This window comes from Petromyzon marinus, chromosome 27 (genome assembly GCF_048934315.1).
Source record: "Petromyzon marinus isolate PM22_M1 ecotype Great Lakes invasive population chromosome 27, UKy_Petmar_22M1.pri1.0, whole genome shotgun sequence".
NCBI classification, from domain to species: Eukaryota; Metazoa; Chordata; class Hyperoartia; order Petromyzontiformes; family Petromyzontidae; genus Petromyzon; species Petromyzon marinus.
In genome coordinates this window covers 8,989,895-9,015,677 of record NC_133693.1, presented here as the reverse complement: position 1 = coordinate 9,015,677, position 25,783 = coordinate 8,989,895, and the positions used below count along the sequence as shown (strand labels likewise).

Below are 25,783 nucleotides of genomic sequence, written 5' to 3'. Positions count from 1 at the left end.
GAACACGACCGCATCCTACAAGCAGACACCTCAGTGGTGCTGAAACCGCAACTGTTTGGATGCTCCACACGCAGAGATGGCCCGTGGACGTAAATCCCTGCAGCATGAGAGCTCCCACCATGAAGGTGACTCGAGTGGACTATATTTTGTCCTGCGTCTCTTCCCCCACAAAAAAAAAAACTGAGCCGCTTGCGCCGCCCAGGCCTGCGCAATAATCGAAGACCATTAGCGGGCAGCACCGCGAACATCCCAAGCCCGCTGTCACATTAATCCCGCCATTGTGGGGAGGCAGGGGGATCACTGCCTAGGCTACTGCTCCTGGAGGCCAGGGGGCTCGGGTAGGCAGACGGTGGTGGGGGAGGGGTGGCGGCGGGGGGAGATATTCTCGGGATGCGAAGTGCTGCTCAGATTTGAACCGCAAGGGTTCAGCGGATACAAATCGCGAATTTTTGCATCCCGGATTTAATGCATGCCGACCCGCTCAGATGCGGCAAGCAGCTATTCAAAGCGTCCGTGGTCAAACCTGCAAGAGAGAACGTGCCACGCGGCCTCCCGACGTTGCAGTATGTGCTTAGGAGATGTTGTTTTTACTTTTCTGTAGGCAAACAGAGGCATGTGGATGACACGACCGAAGTACACTGCCACAGCGAATTCTGTGATAGATTCCCCTGCAGCGATGCTTTAGGTGGCACTCTTGAGATCAGTGACATGTTACTATTTCAATGACGTGGAAAAAAGGAAAACACACTGTAGCCACAGTACGCAAGCAGCTTAACCATGGTCGGAATCTATATAACATTTCGGTTGTCCTTTTCAACTGCCCATGATTAATGATACCCATTGACTAAATTCAATGCATAAGAATGCGATACGTGGAAAGCCTGGTGGCTGGCGCCTGAACTCTGACAGGTCAAACACCACAATATGGGCACATTCACGTGGGCGTCATTGTCTGGTCCAGTCTTCACTTGGGATTATAAACTACAAACGGAGGATCGTCCCCTGAAGAGGATTTTGTAAAAGAACACAAGACAAAAGGAGCGGTCGTTTTGTTAGTTGTAGTCATGTGCAAAATACAATGTAAAACATCCCAGAAGCTATAGATTATAAAATGGGGGGGGAGGCAGGAAGTCGAAACGAAGGTGAAATGTCTTCAAGTAAGTCTATGCCCTCACTTCCTGGTTCTCGTTCAGGTGATTAAGTAATAGGGCTGGACTGGGGCAATATACGAAATTGTTTTAGCATGCATTGATCTGTGCTAGCTCCCGACTCAATTAAAGAAAGTGTTGCAATACAATAATGAGCGGGGGGAGGGGGGGAGGTTTGGGGGCGGCGGGGGGGGGAAGTATAGACTGGTCAGACTTTTCTTCTGGATCGAGTGATTTGTCTGGTTCGGTCTTCCTCACTCCACATTCACACTCACGAACATGCTTTACTTGTGCAATATACAAGTCAAATCTCATCCGTACGGCCAGTTGCAAACAGCACTCTGACCTTGAAACGTTGCCTGAACCGCTCCTCGGAAGCACCAATAAGAACTGCCCTCCAGTTTTGATTTCAACTATGGGTTTGCACGTGAGAGGAAACATGTTAATACTTTTAAATTCCAACGAGCCTCTAAGACCCCCCCCCCACCCACCACCACTATGGGCAGCCAAGATAAGCCACCCAAATACAATCTCCCGTCGAATAAGGTACACAGATGGCAACTCTGGCCCTAACACTCCTTTGCATGCCACTGTACCCGGTAGCTTACAAAGGGCATAAATAAATGCCGCTGTTCCTGCTATATACAGGGGGGTCTCCCGGCGCCGTGTGATGAATACCCGCCCCCGCCCATTCGCTGTGAATCATGGCCATATTCACTCTCACTCGGGGCTCACGGGGCATTGAACTTCTGCGTGCATGCGCGCCTCAGCGCACAAGCACTGGCGCTTGCATTCAAGAACCCCCCCCCACCCACCTCGCCTCCAACCCCCCCCCCCCCAATCTGGTTACACAATCGCGCTTGCACCACAGCGACAAACGTGTAAAGGCCCCACGCTAAACCACAGCTGCTACACATTCTGGCTGGTGGCTTGATAAAGCATCGACTGCTAAAAGAGGCCGCAACGCACTCAATACACGAGCGATTCATTCGGAGGCGCATCACGTGTCTCAGATATTTGCTTTACAGGCCGCCACGTGCTCTTTTACTCGGTGTGCTCTTGTCACATTCGAAACATATCCTAGAGTCAAACATTTTTTTTTATCCGTGACCCGATTATGTGTGAGTATTCGTTCATCCGCCGTTGGGAGAACCTGGTTCTCTTTTCCAAATATCCAGGCGTGGGGTGGTGTGGCAATCCAGACCGACTGAATTGTTTGGAAAATTCTTCCAATTGTCCGGGGGTTATCTGTGGTCACGACCCCCCGCCCCCCTAGGATAAACGAGTGGATCCCCCAGTTGGGACCTCCGGATATTCAGAAGCAGGGTCTACCCGTCCACCCTGGTTTAGCCCCAGATGCATGGAGTTTTGACTGTTCTTTAGCCGAGTAACGGAAGCGTTAAATCGTCACGTGGCAAAAAAAAAACCCGCATCAGGTTTGCCCCTCGTGAAGGTTGTCATTCAGTGTCCATATTATGAATGCAAGGGATATGCCAGTCGTCGTTGTTACTATTATCATCATTTCCCACACCTACCATTAAATGCATCTATTCTGGTGTTTTGACTGCTGCATTCAATTAATGCTCCGCATGTTTTCTTTCAAGCTGGCTTAGCCTGCATTCCCACGGGCAAGGTTACCTACGCTGAATTTGTCCATTTTAATTGAAAACCCATAAATGTACTTCCGACCCCACTGGTGAACCAACATGTTTGTGGTGATGCCCTTGGGATAACAAAGGCCCCGACAGCCAACGATAGATTTTATAGCGTTCATTTCAAGTCACTGTTTACTTTGCAGTCATATTTGCCCAAACAACGTTCTTCAGTCCCGTTTAAGTCACGAATCGGTTACTTTGCGTTGCACGTTTTACGTCTGAATTTAGGAAGAAAAAACAAACTTGGGTACATTCTCTGTGCTTGTTTTGTTACTTTAAATACATGCCAAAAATGGCAAGAAAACTTACATTGGATGAAATGGTAACCAACATTGCGGGGTAGGCATCGCATACAAATCCATTTGAATTTAATATAAGCACTTGAATGACTTATCATTGTGGTGCATTGGACTGGTGCACGGGTATCGTTAACTCATTAACCTAAAACGTGTGCAAATAGAAATAATGTATTTTTTCACGTACAATCATATGCATCTGTCGAAGGCATAACAATAACGTTAAATTGATTCATTTACGCATCATTACACCCAGAATAGAATGCCTTGCCTGTTAAGCCTGAGTGTGAACGGGGTAGATGGGTGTGTACGGGAGGGCTGGTGAGTGAGTGGCTGAGTGGGTGGGTGAGTGAGTGGGTGAGTGGGTGGGTGGGTGAGTGGGTGAGTGGGTGGGTGAGTGGGTGGGTGAGTGGGTGGGTGAGTGGATGGGTGAGTGGGTGGGTGAGTGGGTGGGTGAGTGGGTGGGTGAGTGGGTGGGTGAGTGGGTGAGTGGGTGGGTGAGTGGGTGAGTGGGTGGGTGAGTGGGTGAGTGGGTGGGTGAGTGGGTGAGTGGGTGAGTGGGTGGGTGAGTGGGTGGGTGAGTGGGTGGGTGAGTGGGTGGGTGAGTGGGTGGGTGAGTGGGTGAGTGGGTGGGTGAGTGGGTGGGTGAGTGAGCAGTGCGAACCTGGCGACACGGGTTCGATTCCCACTCACGGCCAACACCAGTGACGAGTATATCAAAACCAGTCCTGTGCCTCCCCTAGATCGACCTAGCCTCATATGAGTACCTGGTGCGGTGTGTAAACATTGCCACTCGGGAGAAAAAGGCGGCCGGCGGTGGTGCTGGCTACCCACCACCTCGTGTGCCGTTCCGGCCTTCATATACGCTGCTCGCGAACAGCACTTGCCCCAACCGTCTGTTAAGGCTATACGGGGGATCTTTGTCTTTGTGGATGGGGTGGATGGGTGTGTATGTATGGGGTGGGTGTTTATAGGGTGGGTGTGTATGGGTTGGTGAATTTGTCTGAGGTGGATGTGTACGGGGTATGTACTGGGTGGGTGGGTGTGTATGTATGGGGTGGGAGGGTGGTTGGGCCTTGCAAGCCACATGTTTTTGCCCTATTAAATGGCCTTCACTGACCCCCTCGGATATTCAACGTGGTCCCCCATTGCTACCTGTCCCCTCCAATTTACAAACGATCCCGACGCTGCTGCTCTTAGGCACAACGTGTTATTACAGTGGAAAGCCAAGTTTGTGTCATAAAAATAACACATTTGCTACCAATTAGTAGAAATGTATGAATTAGACTTCAATTTAATCACATTTCAAAATGACAACGTATCCTATCATGGGGAGCGGGGATTAATTACAGACCTATCCACACGTTCCTAAAATGAGGATACATTATAAAAAAAGGTAAATAATTAGCTGAAAACATTTTCTAAATGACCTCATAAAAATTTAAGTTAATGTGTACAAAACGAAAATTGAGAACTATTTGCATGCATTTAGCATGATACCTGGGCAAGTCAAGCATTCTTGTCATTGCCATACCCCAACCTAAACATGTAAATAAATATTTGGACCTAGGACTCTCTCTCTATAGGAAAATGCAGCATGTATATCAATGGCTTCTCACGGGGATATAAATAGAACAATGATAACCGCATCCCATACTTGAAAATTGAGTAACGAGCACTGCACGCATGCGTTGATCAGCTGACGTGGAAGGATGGGCGATATCAGACCCTCAAGGCCCAGAGGTGCTCATTCATGATGCATGTGAAGGAGTGGATTTCGAATCACTGCCTGGCTCGGCTTATGTCAGTCATTCACTATCACTCATCAGGGATATTCATTGAACGTCCATTAACATATAAGAAATTAATATTCACTGACACCATTGTCTATTATATTATGCATGGCCAATGAGCTATAGTATGGAGCATAAATGGGGTGGAGCGGTGGACTGAGCAATGAATGCAATGAACGTGAGGACCTGAGATCAATTCTTAGCAACGGCTCTATCTGAGCTGATCCCGGGACCAGCTGAACACCTGGTAAAGCATGGTCAAATGTTGTTGAGCAGGCAAAGCATTAACAAGCCTCCATTCAGGTCATTGTGGACGGATCACCAAGTTCAACCTTCACTGGTCAATATGGAAAATTCCACATTCTCTTCTCATGGCAGAGACAAGGTTCTGTACAGGATGGCCACCGTTGACATCTCACGTATCTGATACCGAATTCATCAACCTTGGAGGGATAATGGGCTCTGACCCCCCTCCTCCAGCGAACCCTGCCCCCAATTCCAATTATGAGTCAAGCGCTCTGTCATGATGCCTGCTGGAGCAGGTGATCGTACAGCTTTAAGTGGTACTCATCCACGTGTAAAGTATTAAAAAATACACGAGGATAATTTAATCTGCACCTTTCCATCCGAAAAGCATCGGAGTTTTGACGCCGAGCAGGACCAATAACTAATAATGGCCTAAAGAAACGCCCAAGAGATGTGGACCTTTTTGGAGGCTCTTATAATAATAATAGCTCAAATAAATTGGATGATGGCAATGCTGGTTGACATCTCGAAGCAACGTGCCACGCCACACCCCACAGGGGGGCAATTGTTTTGATATGGTGCTGCCCTCACCCGCTTGACGGGCGATCGGTCGATGACCATTTATATAAAAAGGGGACCGACGGAATCGAGGTGTGATCTTGATTATGTTACACCTTGCAAATAAAACGATTGGCAGCGCATAAACATCATCAATCTTCTCCCATAGGTTATACGGCATCGATTAGGCGGCGCAAGCACGCTCCGCTGTCCCGTTTCACGATATAAATAGCTAAGGTCTAGTAAAGTGTCAATTTTCCATGAGGACAAAAAAATAAGTCTCTTTGAGTTAGGCAGCAAAGGGGGCCTTTAACTCCACGCTTGACTGTGAAATTAAAGAGCACATCTTCCGCGCACACTGTGGCTGCCATTAACTCGAATAATAACGCAATTAGCAACTGCGAGACGCCAAGGTATAATACAGTAAACGGCTTTGCTTAATTAGTATCGACAGGACTTCTCAAATACTGACGTGCAATCAACTGGGGAAGCGAGGTGTGAATCCATTTGCGTGACCGATGCACATTCTAACTTTTTTTTCCCCCCTTTGGATTTTTCATTTTACCCGGGCCTTACCTTGTAAAAAAAAGAAGGTTTTTTTTCGTTGTATTGTTTCATTTAATGAGTAACGAGTGTTCTCAGTTGGCGAATTTGCAACAAAAAATACACCGACGCTGTTATACAAAGGTGCGCGACGTCCCTTGCCGATACTGAGTAGCAACATGTTTGATGGCACCACCGGCGTTAATCTGTGACAAAAGGCTCAGACGCGGTTGTGGGCTCAATTGTCACACGTGCAATATTTTGTCAAAACGTGGCATATAATTAACTCACGCACGCTCAGATGAAACTCAGTGTGGACCGGCTCCTCTGAGAGTCTGAATGCCGAGAGTCTTAACACGAGTCCCCCCTCGCTAACCTAATGAGCAAAAGGTATTCGTGGAATGGCAATGGCATTGCTCCGAGCTAACAGAGAAAGCTAGGCAGGCTTGGCAATACAACAAGAACAAATTCACACATCAGGATGAGAAATTGAGGTCATATAACTACGAAAGATTTCAATGCGGACGGGTTTTACAATTGCATTGCCTTCTGCGAGGCATGCACGCAAACACCTCCTCCACTGCAACCCTCTAAGACATTACACACAGCTCTATTGCCTGTTGGTTGCACACAGGCGAATTGTACATAAAACAATCAAAATGAATACGTGAATTTGAGATGGAGGACAGTTAATCACTCACCTATTCGTGCGCGCGCTATGATAACAGTTTTGTATGATGCGTTTTAATTGTTTTACTGCATCATTATTTTTACTATTATTAGTATTAATGATGTGTTGTTAAACTTGAACCTAATAGGGGAACTCCAATGTCTCGACTGCAGTGCGCGGCATTGTAATATAGCACTGTACTTCGTGTATATTTAGTGCCTAAGAACAAATGACCCAAGATGTACCGGACCTCAACGGATCTCCGTATCTGAGCCGAGTTCAGCCCAGTTCGTGCTATGATGGGTGACCGCCAGTGCTTCTGTTTGAGACTCGGGGCTGCGTTGTGATCAGGCGTTGGCAATGCACCTCCGATTAGCGCGGTTGGCAACGTACGGTGAGAAAGAAATCCAACGTACATACATGCTCAGTGTCGCTCCTTCGTATTTGTGGGGGTTTTCTCCAGCTACTCAGTTTTTCTCTCAGAAGTCAACCACTCATTCATGGAATTGGCCAAACATCCCAAAACAGGTTTCCTCCCTGAATAGAGCCTTGAGAGTCAGTGAATATTTCTTGGAACAATAATTGTAATCATGAAATAATTACCATCGATAGTGGTAACTGGCATCGCAATTCCACGTGCATGGGATTTATGCCGATGCAATGATGTGCGTGCGCATTCGCTCTGGCTTACGGTGCAGTGAGTGAGCCTACACGGTACAACGCATGCACCTAACTGCCGGCGTTACAAATGCATCGCGAGTGCGAAAACGCACGTATACACTCGTAATGAATCACCACAAGCACCGTTCAGCTGTAGCCAATGAGCCCGGCGTGTCTCGTACGTGCAAAATACAACACCGTGAGCAATTGCGTCCGTGCGGTCGACTGCCCCGAGAAGCGTTTTGCCGTCTTTAGGCAGTTGAGCATGTCCGGTTGTGTTTCCACCACCGTGCTATCGGGGGCCGCCTCCTTAAGATCGGGGAGCGTGGGGATGAATTTGGGGCTCAGCGCACATTCCTTAGACCTATCTCTAGGCTACCCGGCCCCGCTCAGCGCACAATGAGCAGCCTTTTTTCCCCTCTCCCATCCTTGAAATTAGCGCAAAAACACCCACTCGCTCCTTCTCTCTCACTCTCTCGTCCGCGCAAGCTTTGGAACCAGTCTCGAAATCCCAGCGCCGAGCAAACATTTTTTTGTGGTGAAAACATGTAATATAAACGTGGTCTCTTGTTGCGATGGTGGTACACGATTGTGAAAGGGATCTGAGAGCTCTACGCTGTTATGGAATAGAAACGTAGCAATGGGGCAAACCAATACAAAAACTGGATGTGAATTAGACACCAGCGTTTAAGAGACTGCTAGCGGTGGCATGCAGACTCAACTAAAACACGGGCGAGCATTCATCAGTAGCTGTGCCCCATAGCGAAAAACGCACACAAGCAGACTGACGTTATGCAAAACAACCCCTTCAAAAGCAGCGCGCAAGTTTTCATTTTTATTTGGTCCAATTGCTCAAATTATAATCACCGTAATTTGTTTTCCATCTCGCACAATACATTTACGGATGTCAGGCTAGAGATGTCACAACCGTGACTGTTCAGCGAATGGCTATGTTCGCACCTCCGACGAGGACGTTTGGCTACGTACGGTGCGTGCAAGAAGTTCAACGTGCACGCGTACGTTCGGGTCTGCATTGTGAGTCATGCATGACCCGTGCGCTTGCATGCGCGTGTCTGTGATTGTGTGCTCCGCGCATTCCCTCGCCGCTACCGGCACTTGCTCATTGCCCCCCCCTCTCTCCACCCCGTGTGTAACAAGGCTCGCCATTATCTCTCTCTCTGCGTTGTGTACATGCCCCCATGCGAGCGGCGATCTTCCATCGGGCTCAAATCGGAGAACGAAGAGCCGATAGAACGATGCGAAGACGAAAAAAAAAGTGGGCAATTAAAGCTAAGAAGGGACTAAGGAGCGATGGAGAGAGGTCATTGTGTGAAAGCGACGTTCGAGAATTAGGATTCAAAGCAGCGCGCTGAATCGCATCGCATGTGACGATGCCGCACACTAAACTATGCGCAGAGCGAACAGCAGAGGGTGTTTTGGGATTGGCAAGGCGAGATATTGGGAGACGTTTAACGCAGCGGTCGGGCTGGACTCGCACTTGGGCTCCAAATGAACAAGACTCTCGCAGAGGGCACGTTATATCCACGTACGTTATCTCCACGCACGTTATCTCCCCGCACACGTTATCTCCGCACACGTTATCCCCAATTGTGAAGACAAGGTGCATACACTCCGCACGCACGCGCGCACGTATGCCGAACTGACTTTGCGCATAGGAAACATAACATTGGAGTGGAGGAAGACCCGGTGCTTCGAGCGGCATCAACACGAGGATATTATAGCGCCGAGATGAATTAACCGAGACAACAACAACAACAACAAAATCGGCAACAATCAACGAAACAAACCACGACCCCCCCCCCTCCCACACACACACACAGAGACGGATAGGCTACTCTGTCGCGAGAAAAGCGTGAGAAAGTCGCGTTGAGTAGCAACAATGATGTGGCGAGGCGGGATCGCGAGCGCTTCCAAAATGACACAATCGTGCGCAAAAAAAAAAACCCGGCGCAAGTGAATGTCACGGCGCATTGCGTGGCCGTGCGATCGTCATCTCCGTCGCGCACAGAACGCGCCGACAACGCACGCGCTCTCGCGCTCGACTTACCGACGAATTACAGCCAGTTTTGTCTTCTTCCGTCGCTCCTCGGTCGCAAGATTTTAATCCAATAAAACAAACCCTCCCAACTAAATTGTAGAGCAGCGCGCCAGGGCGCATGTAGTAGGTGCGGACATCGCGCTGGCGTGCCTCTCGCCCATCAAGTTTCTCACTCTCTGATCGCCCTCCTATTCACGAAGCTGCTTGTTGTTGCTGTTGTTGCTGCTGCTGCTACAAGTATCCTTCCTCGCTACTGCGGGAAGTCCGAAACGAGCCTCTCCTCTGAGCTACTCGACGCGAATGCTGCGGAGATTGAGCGCGAAAGCCCCGACCCGAAGAAGCAGACGCTCACGAGGAGGAGGACGAGGTGGTGGATGTGTTGACGATGGCTTTGAGAGAGGAGGCGATGAGCGGAGACGCGGAATCCATGCGCAGCACAGCGAGACGCCCCTCTGTCTTGCATCGCAACACTCTCGCTTTACATCCAGCGGCTGTGCAGCGCATTGCAACCTTCTCTCATCATCAGCAGCAGCAGCAGCTCCACCATCATATCATCATCATCCAGAGGACGCCACGCATCTTCTTTTACGCACACGAGTCCCCCACTCTCGTGCGATATTGGGTTGACACGCGGCTCACTCAATGGAGAATGAAACACATTGCACTGCTGGGTAGGGGCGAGCAACCCTACACGCACGCAGACACAGCACACGACACTTTGGCAGGTGCACGTCTCGAATGGAATGCGCGCCTCCTAATGTTTCGCCGGTCATGACAAGTCTGGCCGTCCTGAAAGAAGAAAGAAGCAATAGAATCTGATGGGAAAACGTAAATGTCACTGCGTTAATCGAGGGATTGGGCAAAGTAGCTCTGCGATTCGAACGGGGCTCGCGTCTCTTCTGATCGCCTCCTTTCGGCTCCAAGCGTTTCCAATGCGTCTCCCGGGGCGAGCGAAAGAGCGAGTCAGCTAAAGGCACGGAGAGAGAGAAGAAGAGAGAGAGGGGGGGGGGGAGATTACGATAGACCAAACCGGGGTTGTGCGCAAAACGCGGAGAGAGCGGAGCTCGGATTCAGGAGTGTCGGGTATTTATTGTACTGGCTGCTTGAGATGTTCTCACTGATAAAGCCGCGAATGTATAGACAACACCATCGCGAACACGTAGTATATAATTGCGCATGCAGTATATACTGCAGTATATGTACAGTGATAATACTACGACGAAGAATGCTGAAATAGTATGGTCTCTATCTATGTATGTTGACGCGGCCAACACGAAATGAGTCTTTTCGTACGCACGGTGCAATTATTATTTATTCATGGGAATGCTCGACTCGCAGATTGGGTTAGCGTTCAATACCGGACCGTGCTCGTACTAAAGCCATCATTGTTCTAGGTACATGCAACCCAGTCCCGTTTTATAGGATGTTAACGGTGGCTGTCATATAGGCGGACCGGCACCCGTCACGGGAATGTGGAATTTCCAGTTCTGGCTCGAGGGACGCCAAGCGGAGGACGAGTGCCGCTCTCTTTTCGCATGAAGAGACACTGACGTTCAGACCAATGCTGCTACATGCATGTTATGAGCATGTGCAACGTGTAACTTACAAAGACAAAGACCTCACAACGTATAGCCTCAAAAACAGACTTGTGGGGTAAGTGCTGTCAGCGAACTAGGGCGGCTCACGAGGGCGTGGGTGGCCAGTGGCGATGTTTACACACCGCAAGCAGTTACTCGTTTGAGGCTGAGTCGACCTAGGGGAGACCCAGGACCGGTTCAGACAATTGCCACTGTTGATGATCGTCAGCGGGAATTGAACTCGGGTGGCCGGGTCGCGTAGCGGGGCGCGCTAACCGCTGCGCCACCGCTCCCCACCTACGCGCGCACCAACTATAGGCTGCACGCGTGGTGATGGATTCAAGAAACCCTCCTGCAGTACTCACTGGGAATTTTCCAGGCTGCGCGTTTCATCTTCTAAGATTTTGGAGGGAACACTTTGCAGGTGCGTTCCTTTTAACGCCCGTTCTACGTTAAAGGCGAACAGGGAGCATTAATTGCACGCGCGTATATATATAAAAAAATATCTGCTAATTAAGAATGCGCGGCTGGTATTTGGGAAGGTAAACCGTGTCTGTGGAGAGGGGAGTGGTGGCGCAGTGGTTAGCGCGCTGCGTTACGTGAACACACACACACTCTGGGTTTGACCCCCAGCCGCTGCTAACATCAGATGAACGGGTCCTGAACCCTACTTCACCAACACGTACTACCGACCATCACGATGAAGTATGTTCAGACGACCTCCTTTGACCAACATGGTGCGGGGAAGGCCTTCACCCAGCAGTGGGTTAACCATTGCTGATTATGATGCTGTCCCAGGTTTTTTTAAAGAGAAGATTGACGATTGGACATACTGCGTGCGCGCTTTCAGATATTTGATAGCATTCATCCATAGTGAGAAATCGTACATAGTAATACAGTTGTAACTGCACGTAACTTACCCTTCGTGTCTCGAAACATTCACAACCCTAACCGATTACGGACGATGCCCACAGACTGACCAGCGGTGTTATAATGGTCGGCAAACTGGACCTGTAATCCAGATGTCGCCGGTTCGATCTGCCTCTCTCCATCCAGCAGTGCAGAATGGGTGCTACGGGAGTCGATCGGTCGGCCACGTGTGGTGGGGTAAAGTGTGGGTACCCCCCCCCCCTCCCCCCCACATCTATTTCAAGACATCTGACCAGCGTGGAAGAGTAGGCCAAATACCCTTTAGAAGGCCCGAGGCTGCAGGTTGTCCTTTACCTGTGAAGATATAGCCGATGACCACAGCACCCCGGAATGCCTGAACGTTGTTTGGACACCCACCATGCACAAGAGAGTGGTGCAGACGGCGTCACGGGCAGTAGAGGGCAGTGCAGCAAGTTCCATTGTTCCCTCCACTCCTCCCACCTTCGGCACGCACTGGTTAGCGTGGTTCATGAAGTCGGGTCCAAATATCCTGCGCGGCCCTCAAGCCATGGGAAGAAGCCTTCAACCAGCAGTGTATCGACAAAAAAAGGAGACGACACTCGTGCATTCTAGAAAATAGCCTGTCATATGTAACATTACAGTTTTTACATCATTTTGAACTTTTTTTACAGCACACGTTGTGAAAATGTTATAATCAGTAGCAAGGCCGTAATTATAATATATATTGGGGGGGGGACATTTTAATATTGGGGGGGGGGATGTGTCCCCCCCCCCAATATTAAAACATGCTCAAAATGTCCCCCCCAATATATTGCTATAAAATAGATTTATGTTGATATGATTGTGGTTATTGTTGTACTTTATTAATCCCTCATCTCTGCCATTACAAACAACGAAACAAGAAAAGGTGAAAAAGAAAAAAACAGAGAAATGTAATACAATACACTATTAGACATTATTGTAAAAAAAAGTCCATCCTGTGTGTTAGTGAATTTTAAAAATATTTTAGGCAGGAAATGGCAGGAAATTAGTTTCAAATTTAGATTTTTTTTCTGGGACGGGGGGGGGACCCCCACACCCCCTGGAAGATTTGATCCCCCCCAATGTTGACTCCATGGCTACGGCCTTGATCAGTAGAAGAGTGGGCCAAAGTAACCCCTCCACCCCCGTGAGGTTCGATGGAGCTGCCTTTAAGAGGCCCTCCTTCCAGCAGTGACGTGGGCAAAGCCATTGCAGACTGGCACCGTTGCCAGACAACGTTCTGCATCGTATGACCCACCCTGACCCCTGGGGCTTTCGAAACAAGGTGTGGAGTTTATCGCACTGCGCATGTTTTTATTCATTCGGTATGCACGTTTTTTTCCCCCTCTCCAGCTACATTAGTTTTCCGGCATGATAGAAAAAAAACACATTCATGTAAATAGGATAAATAAAGGGTATTATTATAATTCCGATTCGTTTGTATGCAAATGTAATAACGGTCGAGCACGATGGATGGAAATTGCAAATATATACGCCGCCAATGGCATTTACAAGCAACAATGTAAACGTCAGGCTTATGCAACATTACAATGGTTGGCCCATAAGTCAAGCTCCAGTCACCTGGTGACACCCCTTAGACACGAAATTAGCATGATACGTGCGCATGCCTCTTTGCCGATTAACGCATCCATTGCAACCGTTACGTCACAAAAGGATCCGTTCTCAACTCCTTGTTGCCTGTTGCCTGTAGCGTGTCGAAAACACCAACGCAGAGTCTTTGTAGACCATAGGGCGAGTGCTGTCTAATTTAAGCCCTGCGTGGGTACATGCTGGGGGGGAGGGAGGGGGGGTGCAGACAGCAGCCGTTGTCTCTCCAGTGTTGTTGATGTTTACCTGCTGCACAAGGCATTTTTTGAAAGTTTGTCAACCCAGGGCAGTGGGGGGGGGGTACCCAAAGTGACAAGAACAGCGGATATGCGTATGGACAACAACACGACGGAGTCCTTGAAGAGCCGCACTTTGGCAACACATTGCCCCATGGGAAGCTCGGGCCTGGTTTAGTTATCACTCGCTCGCGATGTTAGTCTTTCTAAAGGCATTTCAACCCGCTCTTGCCCACCACCTCTCTCATATCATAATTCTGATCCCGATGCGGCTTTAAGAACGGCCCTGAGAACGCGAATTATCCCGTGTTTTCCAGCCAAGTCTCTCGATCAGATATCTTCAACTATTGAGTGAATTTGTTGCGAGCAAAGTACCGCTGGTTTTTTTTTGCGCATATGTACAAGTTATGAACGTCGTATTGTGACTGTTCAGAAAAGTGAGTTGACTTGGGCAGGAAGACGTCGCTGGAAGTCACGACGGCCGGTGGTCGAGACTACCGATGGAGTTGCAGCCAAAGGCGAGGAAAACCCCGGCCGACATGACATCAACTGTGGAGAAGGTGCAATTAAATCAGCTCGTATGCAGGTGCCAGCTATATTGTTACATTGACATATGTTGACAACTTGAGGAGGCCTTTATTGATCAGTCGATTGATCATGGCTGATGGTGATGATGACCGTTGATAGTCGTGTCCAGGAGTCAAACTCAAGTGGCTGCGTTCAGAGTGTAGTGCATAAACCGCTGCGTCACCGCATCCACCTTATGCAACACAAAGACACACGCACACACGTGAGGCTGCACTGGCACTTTGGCAGTAGTGTAAGTGAACCATGGGGCATCGAAGACTGCAGGAATACAGCTGCCATGAGCATTGATTTCATGTGAGATTGGAGGCTGTTGGCTTATGTAGGTGTATAAATATCAATCTACTTGACATGAGCAGCAAGTGGCAGAACAACGTGAATAATCACGTAGGCAAACTCATTACCTGAATTAAAAATCTCGCTGGCTCAAGTTTTGACATTTGATGTATGTAAAAAAAAGTTCAGCATTTGTTAAAAGGGACGTTAATCAAGCTACTTTGAAAAAGTCTACTCTAGCAGTAGCGTATAACCTTGTTTAAGGGGGAGGGCATGCACACACGCTGGGGGGGGGGGGGGGCGACGCAGTCAACGTTGAATTAACTTTAAAGCAAATGTTATACGATTAAGAAAACATGTAAGTTTTTAGTTAAAGCTGTCGTGACTGCAGGGATTCATATTCTTGGTTCTTTCGGTAAAGTCACGTAGAAGGGAAACAATAAAATAATAAAAAAATATATAAAACAATAAAATTCTCACGACGTTTCGACTGCGACACAAGCAGTCATCATCAGGTGTGAAAACCACAGCAAGAAAATCTGAAAAAAGTGACTTTTTTCAAATTTTCTTGCTGTGGTTTTATTGTTTTATATTTGTATTATTTGTATTGTTTCCCTTCTACGTGACTTTACCGAAAGAACCAAGAACGGGTAAGGCTGTGCTCGATTTTTCTCCATCACGTATTCTGCTCTGGCTCTCACCCTCTACGTCTATGGGACATGGCTCTGATGTGATACACGCAGCTGAATGTGGATACTTAGTTTGCACTTTGTCGGTACCCTCCGACTATTGTTGCAGACAGTTTTATATCAAATGAAGCTTGCAAGTTTAAAGGTGGAGCCGAGCCTTCAGCAGAGGGGATTCAACCTCCTCCAGCCCACCCCGGACAATAAGGGGCGATTGCACGAGAGAGAGAGAGAGGGGGGCATCGTTATACACTTTGACAATTGACGGTTGTCCTTGGGCCCATTTAACGCATTCCGAATGCAATATTTTGAAGGCAAGCGCAGTGGAATGTTATTGGGTTGTTTGTTGGTCCGAAGGGAGACCTTTGTTTAGCACGAGGCGAGGGACACCTCCCCCCCCATGGATAATTAAAATATCTTCCGTTGAGGAAGACTTTCCATTCACAAGCAGCGCAAGCAAACTAAACACACCACCAAATGTAGCAGTCATACATCGCGCTGTGATATTTCACTGCATTCTTGATAAGAGGTCCCCATACGGAAGTTCAGAAAAAAGAAAGTTGTGTGCAGGCACTTGCGTTATTTTAATATAATGTGCCGAATTGTTATATGGCCCCAATCGTAATATGTATAATTGAACTAAATTGTGACATTACAACGCAGATGATTTTTTTCACGAAACTAAAAAAACAGACCAAAACATACACGGACTTAAAACATTAATCAAACAGCCATTAGTACATTAATAAGTGTCACATTACCTTTAAAACATACACACTCTGCAAACCGATATACAAATACGGTATCTTAAAAACGAAATGGTACAGGCTTAGAGCACTCTAATGTTGTGCATTGCTCAATGATATATGCTAAGTGTCTGTACATCACTGATTGTTTAATTGGTGCCTTATGCACGATGATCAACAGTATACATTTTAATTGCATAATATACACAAAACATTTTTTTTACCTCGCTCTCACCCCGAACATTTATTTTCAAAATCAGCCCTTCAAACCATCAGAACGCTGTACGATCGTCTTCAAAGTGCCTTTCACTTACGGCCAACCCAGTAGGCTGCTGCTCCTAATTATGCATCTATTTGCCGGCCCGCTAATGTTGTAGAGAGCAGCTAATGAGAAAAATGGTCAGGACATCCCATTATAAACAAATACTCCAGATAAATGGAGCATGTGTTGAAGAGAATGCCAATTAAAAGAAAGTGTTAATGCTAGCACAGATAATATTCCAGAGGAATGTATTCAATATTACAGACAAATGGTGCACCAGGAAGCCTCGCAGTGTCACACATCTGCTCTTTTGTAGGAGAATCAAGATCCTGGAGAGAAAAAAAACATGAATGCGATGGGTAATACTCAAGAGTTCCACACCAATAGATTCAGTAACCCATTGCTGTACTGCCAATTCTTGATCACTTCGCAGTCCAAGCCTACAAACACCAAGTATTCCCAAACAGATCACCATCCAATCGCTAACCAGGTGCAACCCTGCTATTCCATTCTCGCGCATGATGGCAGCAGCAATGTGTTCAGGAGCTAATTGCCAATGTCGAGGTCTGCCATCCACGACGAGAGGGCTTCACGAGAGAGAGTTTGTGTGGTTATGCTACCCTCCCCACCTCTGTTAAAGGAGCACAGATTGCAGTATTTTACAATATGGTCCGGAGTTTGGGTTGCTTGGCCACAGTCTCACAATTAACTCTGCTTATCTTACACGATCTTACAATATTGGGCACATTAAAAGGTGGTTTTGTGTAGGCACAAACACAAACAAAATGCATTTTTTTTCTCCGATTGAAACTGTTGGTGCAAATGCTGTTGCGAGTCGCTATTCAGGACGGGACTGCATTCTTTTAATGCTCAACCAATCCGGCCAACTTATTGCCACCGCTGCCGTGTGAGCACGACCAGGAATGCAAGCCCTGTGCGGATGCGACCGAGGCACTAAGACGGCATTCGCCAGATGGGTGGTGAATAATGAATACACACGAAACACTACCGCAAGTAAAACTTTTAAAAAGGTGGTAGATTCTACTCAAAGTGTGTCAGTTTAAAACATTTATGCAATGCCCGTGGTGTTTGCGTTACGATTGAACACAGATTCCAGAGCGTCTGGCTCGTCCATCACGAGCAGTCTGTAAAGCTAGTGGGCTCGGTCATGCTTAGCGTATTTTGCTTGCGATAATCCCCCAGGCCTCCTTTACAAAACAGTCTTTTTTTTCTTTCTCGCTCTCTCAATGAGCTCTGAGCTGGTGATAAATAATTCCACATACGTCTGGCAGTGTGGGCGAGGCGGCTGTCGGGCTTTAGATGCGATACCCCGTGAGTTGCTAGAGAGGGCGCTAGAGGGACAAATAGTCCCCGCAACAAAACAAACCCGGTTAACGTTCGAGCCTGGGTTGAATGTTATAATGGAAGTTAAGAATAGCGTTCAATAAGTGGATATTCAATGCCCCGTGAATTACTCCGCTCATGTAATTCCCTCCAAAGCATTGGGTTTTAGCCAGGCACATTGGCTGTGGTTTTTTTTCTCTCCTCTTGTACAAAAAAGAAATATATTTACAAGAGAAATAAACGGACCATTCCAAGAAGGGGTCTGCTGAAACATGCGTCTTGAGATTCAGTGAAGCCTTCCTGTTGAAAATCACCATTTGCATCGTTTTTATCAATGTAATCATCACGAGCACAAAATGTACGTAACAGCATTAGCGTGACACGTGTTGAAGTAACGTAATGTTTCCATTGTTGGTCCAATATTGCTTTGCGTAGGACATGTTTTTTAACCATGTGCCTCTCAATTTGTTTAAGCATTTTGAAATTTGATTATTTTATCCACAGAGAGAAGCTGGTAGCGTCAAACATCGATTCTTATTACACGCGAGACGTCATTGGGAATTTGAAGAGCTTGCGAATTGACTTGTGTACCAGGGACGTGCGGTCAGGGGAGGCAGGGGAGGCAGAGCCTCACCTGTCATGCTCCAATGAAAATAGCTGTTACGAAAAGTTAAAAAAGACTAATCAAATAAATCTATTTTTTTCCCACTGATCTGTGTTACAAATGTCATTTCTGTACGATTACAATCATTTTTGTAGTCAAAATCACCAAATTTGCGGAGCTCCGCTGCAAATACTGCAGGAAGAGACGAGAGGTGAGGCAGCGACGAGCTCAGCCTCCCCTCTGATTGCGCAACCCCTCAGTAACTGGATGAAGCACGGGCAATAAGCGCGTGCCTGTTACTATCTCAGTATGTCACCAATGTAATGTTTGTAGACCCCTTCATTTCATGTCCTCGCCTTCCATACTCCAGGTAACCTATTTCACGTGTGTGTGTATAAAGATATTTAGGCTGGCGTCATGAAACTGCAATGAAAAAGCACCAGGGCAGGCAGCTATCACATCTGCCTCACTGAGGGGGACGTGTCTAACACGCCCCCCTCAGTGAGGACACGCCCCCTCCGTGAGGCCACGCCCCCTCAGTGTGTGAATCTGGCTGACACTACTATCCAGTGCCTTCCCAGCCATTGACATCACCGCACCTCACTGCTGTGTACAATGCAGCACAGAATACAACAACAGAGGGGGACGTAACAACACGTGTCTCCGAAGTCGCGTTCACTGGCCTTTTAACTTTGCCTACTGAGAAAAGGCAATTACATTTAATCCTCATCCAGCAAGCGAGATAACATGCCTCGTGTGTTGTAGCGCCCTCTTGAATGGATGAGAAGATAGAAAAATATCTTCAATGCACGGACAGCAAAAAGATTGAGTGGAGCAATCGGCTGGGGAAGTCCTTGTCACTTGCTCATGCGTTGTAAATTAGCCAGGTTACAACTATATATGCTTATATTTTTGTACAGCCTTTCTGGGAAACGTCAGACACGTGACCTCTCAGAATCATCGGCGGCTAATCTGGAAAAAGCACTGGGAGGCTGCGCCCCACTCAACAAAAATGTTCAGAATAAATGTTAATTACAATTTTTTCAAAAAAATAAATTATTTAAAAAAACATTTCATAGTTAATGATACTTAAAGTGAGTGGCTAACTTGAGCAATTTACTTACGCTTTTTGGCATTTCAAATCAATTCGGATGGGATTAATGCAAAGAGATTACACACACACGTTCTCCAACGAGATTCGCGTTTCGGCATCTCATTGGCCAATTCCAGCCACTCCCACGGAGTTGTCAATCGTTCTGTCTTGGACGCTAACAAGCCACAGTTACAAGCTCATTTGCATAGGCAGAGGCTTCCCCCCCCAGTTCTCATTGGCACTGCCCCACCAACATTTAACTCACCAGCTGCCACTGCTCAAACTTGTAGAAATAACTACAACTTTAATGTGTATGTATGTTGGACTTCTTTCGCACCGTACAGTCAGTAGCCAACCCCATTATCAGGAGGCGCGGGGCTAGGACAACAGATTAAACACGAAAGACAGCAGTTATGAAGACACGAGTCGACACTCTGGATTATTTAAACGTGCACAACTCCAGTGGTTTTCTAACATCGGAAGGAAGAGCGTTCCAGACGTCCGCAGAAGCACATTCGAAAGCGCGCGATGATGCAGTACCACCGTCTGTGTGCGATGGCTCAGCCACCTGTGTAAATAATTCACGCACGGCACAATGGCAGTCGGAAATTGACAAGAAACCAAAACTATAGCTGCGATTGATCATTGCTACCCAGTGCTTTGAAACATAAACACAACGCAACTGATAACAAGGACATCAACATGCTTTGAGCTAAATAATACAATATGCAATTCACGATGAACGTACTAACACGGAGCTGTTTGTCAATCCACTGCTGGTTGAAGCCCTCCCTTGCTTTTTTGGTCACGTGTGTGTGTGTGTTTGTTGTCGTTGCTGTTGCTTTGACATATTTTACCGCGTTGGTGAGTGCAGATTGGTGAAACATTGGGATGTTTGGTCAGGGAAATAGTGGATGTGGGGAGTGTTACGCAGACGGATGTAAACCAGTGGTTCCCAAACTATTTTGGCTGCTGTAACCCCCCTCCCCCTTGTTGAATGTTGTTCCAACCGAGTCGCTCCCCCCTTGCCCGACCGGACACGGTTCTGAAAAATAAATGTACGAATAATAAATGTACGTGACGAATTGGCATGTAGTACAGCACACCGGCGTGCTGTACTAGTGAGGAATTGGCCACGTTCTGTTTACGTGACAACCCTTACTAATTGGCTGTGTCGGGTGGTGGCGGGTTTAACGACACATTTATATAGTTACGCGATCTAACACCCCAATAAACCCACCTCTATTGTGGAGAATTTCACATATTTATAAATCACCTCACGTACCCCCCTGGGATATTGCCACGAACACCCAGGGGTGCGCGTATCCCACCCCTCTCCCCGGTTGACAACCACTGATGTAGGAGGTCCGCGCCTCCGATTCGCGCAGTTGGCTACGTACGGTGTGAAAGAAGTTTCCACATGCTGTACTTGCGTCCGGTAGAGTTGCGATGTGGGTGGAGAATGAGAGCTCGGATCCACTCCAGGGGATCCCACGCACGCTCAATTCGGCGTTCAGGAGGTAAGATAACAATAGTTTAGTTAAATTTGTATATTTTTATTCGTTTATACGTTGCACTCCTATCGTGTTTGATTTGTTACTTGTTGTAACGCTCTAGCCTACTGGACATCCGTGAAAAAGAGCTTCATAGCTCCTCGGATTCCTCCAGTATGTAAATACACATTCTGATTCTGTGCACGCTCAAACTGGAATCCTTGCCGAGTGCCGGACCCTTGTTTTGGCGACGATGACTTCACAGTTTTGGTTGCGTTTGAAGTGGGAGTGGGGGGCGTGGGGAGAAAGTGACCGTATAGCCGATCCCGAGATGAGATCGTTTCGAGGCACGATACGAGAGTGAAGTTTGAGATTGTGGAGTAGATGGCAACGCTAAGGACTGTGTGTCTTTCTTCCAGTGGGAGCTGATTATTGAGAAGGGCAGATGGCAATGGTTGCAAAAGCCGTGGGACGCGACGGCCGACTCAAATGACACATTTGTAGGTCATCAGCTCGATGACACGGATTCGTTATGTTACACTCTATACTGTATGATAATCATATGAACAAACGTTTCGAATGCTAAATTCCACCACTGTCTCTGGGCCATCGAAGTCGATGAACACGGTCCCGTGCTCTTTTTTTAATATATCATACATATAACAATCATTATTATTATTATTTGAGTCCATTTTCAGGTTATCATAGGCCATCAATAATTACACACAGCAATACCGGAGCTAATCACAAGCACGCCTTATGGGGGCAGGCAGAGAGTTAAATACACAATTATAAAATATTATGCGGACAATACAATGCGATAAGAAAATATATGCTTCATTTTTGTATTCAAATTTAACTGAAAGCACGTGCCCAGAAATACATGACGATCAGTTTTTCTAGCACTCCACTGCTATATTTCTCCTCCTTGGCAGTCATAACAAAGGTTTTTGGGTTTAATCACGTAAATATAAATGTGTTATTAACTCACCACCACATGGCACAGCCGATTAGTAAGGTTTGTCACGATAACAAAACATGCCAATTAACTATTTACTGCAGGACATCGGGTGTGATGGCGAGTAAACCCACAACATTTACAATGATATTTTGGATTTTTTTCCGCTGGCGATTAACAACCAGCTTCATCAGGTGAATTGCCAGATTTGTGGTGGTCTAACTACACATTCATATTTACTCGATCAACCCACCCCCCCCCCCCCCAAATATTTATTACGAATAAATATTGGTCGCAAAAACCCACGTGTTAATTCTCCTTGGCAGTGTTTCCACCCTTGTGGAAGAGCTCCATGTACCAGGTGCATTGACGATGAGAGCCACGTGAAGTATGTCGTTGACTCGGCCACCTAGCGCTGGTCGGGACTGGTGGGGGTCTGCGCACCCCCTCATAACGCTACAGCCCCCCCCCCCCCCAATCTAAATTAGTATCTATTCTTACTATTACACTGGTCTACAATTTTTTTAGATGTAGTCTGCTTCAGAGAGGAAATGTGCTGTTTATTATGGATGTTGATGTGCTGAATTCAAATATGACAATTAAAACAACTGATTGGCTACTGTTCCCAAGATATTTATTTTTTACATTTTACATCTATGCATATTGTTTAGATAGTAGAGTTTTACTCATAAATTGTAAACCTAGGTCAATAATAATAATAATTATTATTATTTTACCAGTTAAGGCTCACTGAGCTATGAAGCTATTTTTTGAGTAGCGACCTGGCCACAAATGATAGCTCAACGAAGAGGCTTATCGCGTGTAAATGTATATCAGGCAAATACTCTAAACGCGTGTTTCTAAGTGTGGAGGGGAAAATTGGAGGACCCGGAAGAAATCCACACGACCTACGGGAAGAACACGCACACTTCAAATATACAGCTGTCAGAGTCGGGATCGAACCCACGACCTCCTGTATACGAGGTAAGGGAATTAACATATTGCTACCTTGGCACCTAAACAAATCAAGGATGCGGTTATTTTACCAATCACTATGTTGTGCCACCCCCTTAGCTTTTTGTCTGACCCGTTTAAACCAGGTCGTGCTACAAGGTTGGAGTGACTGTGAGACAATGTCATCAGGTGCCTGAAATACATGTGGTAGGGGAGGAGGGAGTTTGTATTTAATACACATGGTTGACAAAAGGGCGTCTTGCGAGCAGAACAAATGTATTTGAGTCTCATTTGTATGTCTTCAAGGTGGCCTTGATCATATTGATGAGTCTATTTCGCCAGCGATGCATTCACTTTAAGGACCCACAATATCTGGGGAAATTACCAGTTGTCATCATTGGAAGATGCATAGATATATGTTTAGATAACATCAGCTCAATTGCTTCCTGGGAAACACTGAGAGTGAAAAAGCATTGTCCTCCCCTGCCAAGGGGACATTTTGTCCTATTGAAAATTTAAAGCATGAGATGTTACAATTGAGCAGAAAAAAACCTATATATTGCCACTGATACAAAAAGACCCGATGATCGATAATGAGGCTTTTGCGCAAGGATGGGGGAGTTATAGATTTGTAGACACTGGAGCCAAGCTTTTGAAATGACTACAGAAGGTCCAATTCTTTATGCCTGTTATCATTATTATTATTGCTGCCTTGCGATTCATGCAGTGAGTGTTTCAAGCTATGGCCAACAGCGAACAGCACCGTAAACCTTGGCAAAACATTACGCAAGCAAATGCTGTCTCTCCAAGGCAATTGTGTAAAATGAATAGCAACAATGCATGGCAAAAAACATTGTGCCACACTTTTTAAATAAAAAAAGAAGAAGAAAAATACTCCAAGGAAGCATTTAATACCTCATAATATAACCCTAATTCTGATTACAGTTACACGGCCACATTGTTCAGATTATATTTGCAAATAAACACGGACATGCATGCGCATAGGTTATTCTATCATAGAACGTTCAGCTTACTGAACTCACATTTGGTTCTTAACAGGCACCGGTAAATATAATTTTGGGATTTTCAGAAAATACACACTGTCTACAACTCACCACTTCAGCCTCTTCTGACTGTGGTACAAGGATAATCTAATCAACATGATATTTTGAATATAACATGCATCAATCGTGTATCTGCGAATGAGGATATATGAGTATAGTATGAAATGTTTTTTTTTTATATATATACATGTAACAAAAATATTTCGAGCAAGAATTTGATTTCTGCAGACTTGTTCTGTAGTTAGAGCAATTTTTTTTTGCTGTTACAAAAACGATATGGAAATAGTATTCAGAGTATTTAATTTAATTTAATTCCTCGCATACAACAGAGCATAATTTTGGATAGCCACTTTTAAAAGCGACGTTGTGTACCCTCAGTCCACGGAGCGTTTGTATCTGTGCCTCATTCTGGGCTCTTGCTTTGTTACAAAAAAAATAACAATACAAAAAATAACAATACAAAAATAAGCGACGTGTGTACATGTTTTTCCAACGAAGGGCGATGTTGCAACCTGCATTAAAATATATATCTATTAATTTATTGCTGAGGAAATTCAGTTTGTCCGTACACATGTCACATGCTGATAACAAAAAAATGTCATATCGAATATTCCGGGATCGTTCTTTTGTAATCATCTTCCAGATGTGAATTATTTGTCCGAGAAGAAAAAATAAAATGTAATATTTGATGTGTCAATGTTTACAGTAAGCAGGAGCACCAGACAGAGAATACCGATTGTGTGTTAACACTGCGTGCTGTATAATAGTTAAATATAAGCAAAAACTGTTAAATTACAGTTGACTAGCCATATTCCAGAATGCACAAGTGCTGCCCGTTTTAGTCGATAAACTGCTGGTTCAGGGCATCTCCCATGGATTGATGGCCGCGAGGGATACTTCATGAACCACGCTAACCAGTGCGTGCTGAAGGTGGGAGGAGTGGAGGGAACAATGGAACTTGCTGCACTGCCCTCTACTGTCCGTGACGCCTTCTGCACCACTCTCTTGTGCATGGTGGGTGTCCGTTCAAGCACCGTTTAGGCATTCCGGGGTGCTTTGGTCATCGGCCGATCGGCTAACTGTGGCGTGCCCCATAGATACTGCTCGGTGAACAGGCTACACGTGTGGTGTTTGGAGTTGGTGGTGCCTGCCCGTAATCCCAGGATGATCTATTGTTGACACATTATGTCCTGCTGACACACACTACTGGTTTGGCTGGGAAACAAATCTCGGTGGCTGGGATGACATGGAATTAAGGAGAGAACGATTCAGTGATTTGACGAACTGTTGTGATTCCGGATTACAATTTAAATCGATTCAATAATTAAATCGATTCAATAACAAACCATACGATTGAAAGGGGCGCCTTGAGCGGCCGCAAGCGATTACGCGAGTCCATTATGTAACGACATACGAATGCAAATATAGTATCATACGTGTGACGTGATGCATGTACCTAGAGATTAAGAACTGATATCAATCAATGATTAAATGCACCGTTCCACCCTTATGTAAAAGCATAGTGCAGTGCACTAACCACGATGCCACCACTTCCCATGATTGTCTTTGTATCTCAAATATGCACACGTGTACACACACACACAGAAACATGATAAAGAACCACATCCGGATGCGTTTACTCCCACTCGATTAAAATGAGACAATAAAACATTGATATTCATGCACGGGCTTAACATTGTACGAATCGCTGCGCGGTCGCTTTTGGCTATTAATGGATTTCTTAAAATGTGAGCTTC

The 25,783-nt window shown here is 46.3% G+C and overlaps 1 protein-coding gene across 1 annotated transcript in view; it reads right to left on the bottom strand.

The window, feature by feature from the left end:
- ADGRB3 (adhesion G protein-coupled receptor B3) overlaps positions 1-10,636 on the bottom strand; it is a 174,946-nt gene extending 164,310 nt beyond the window's left edge. The window contains exon 1 of the mRNA XM_032961547.2: positions 9,638-10,636. The gene's annotated coding sequence lies outside the window, so the exon portion shown is untranslated. The remainder of the gene's footprint in view (positions 1-9,637) is intronic.
- Positions 10,637-25,783: the final 15,147 nt, after the last annotated feature.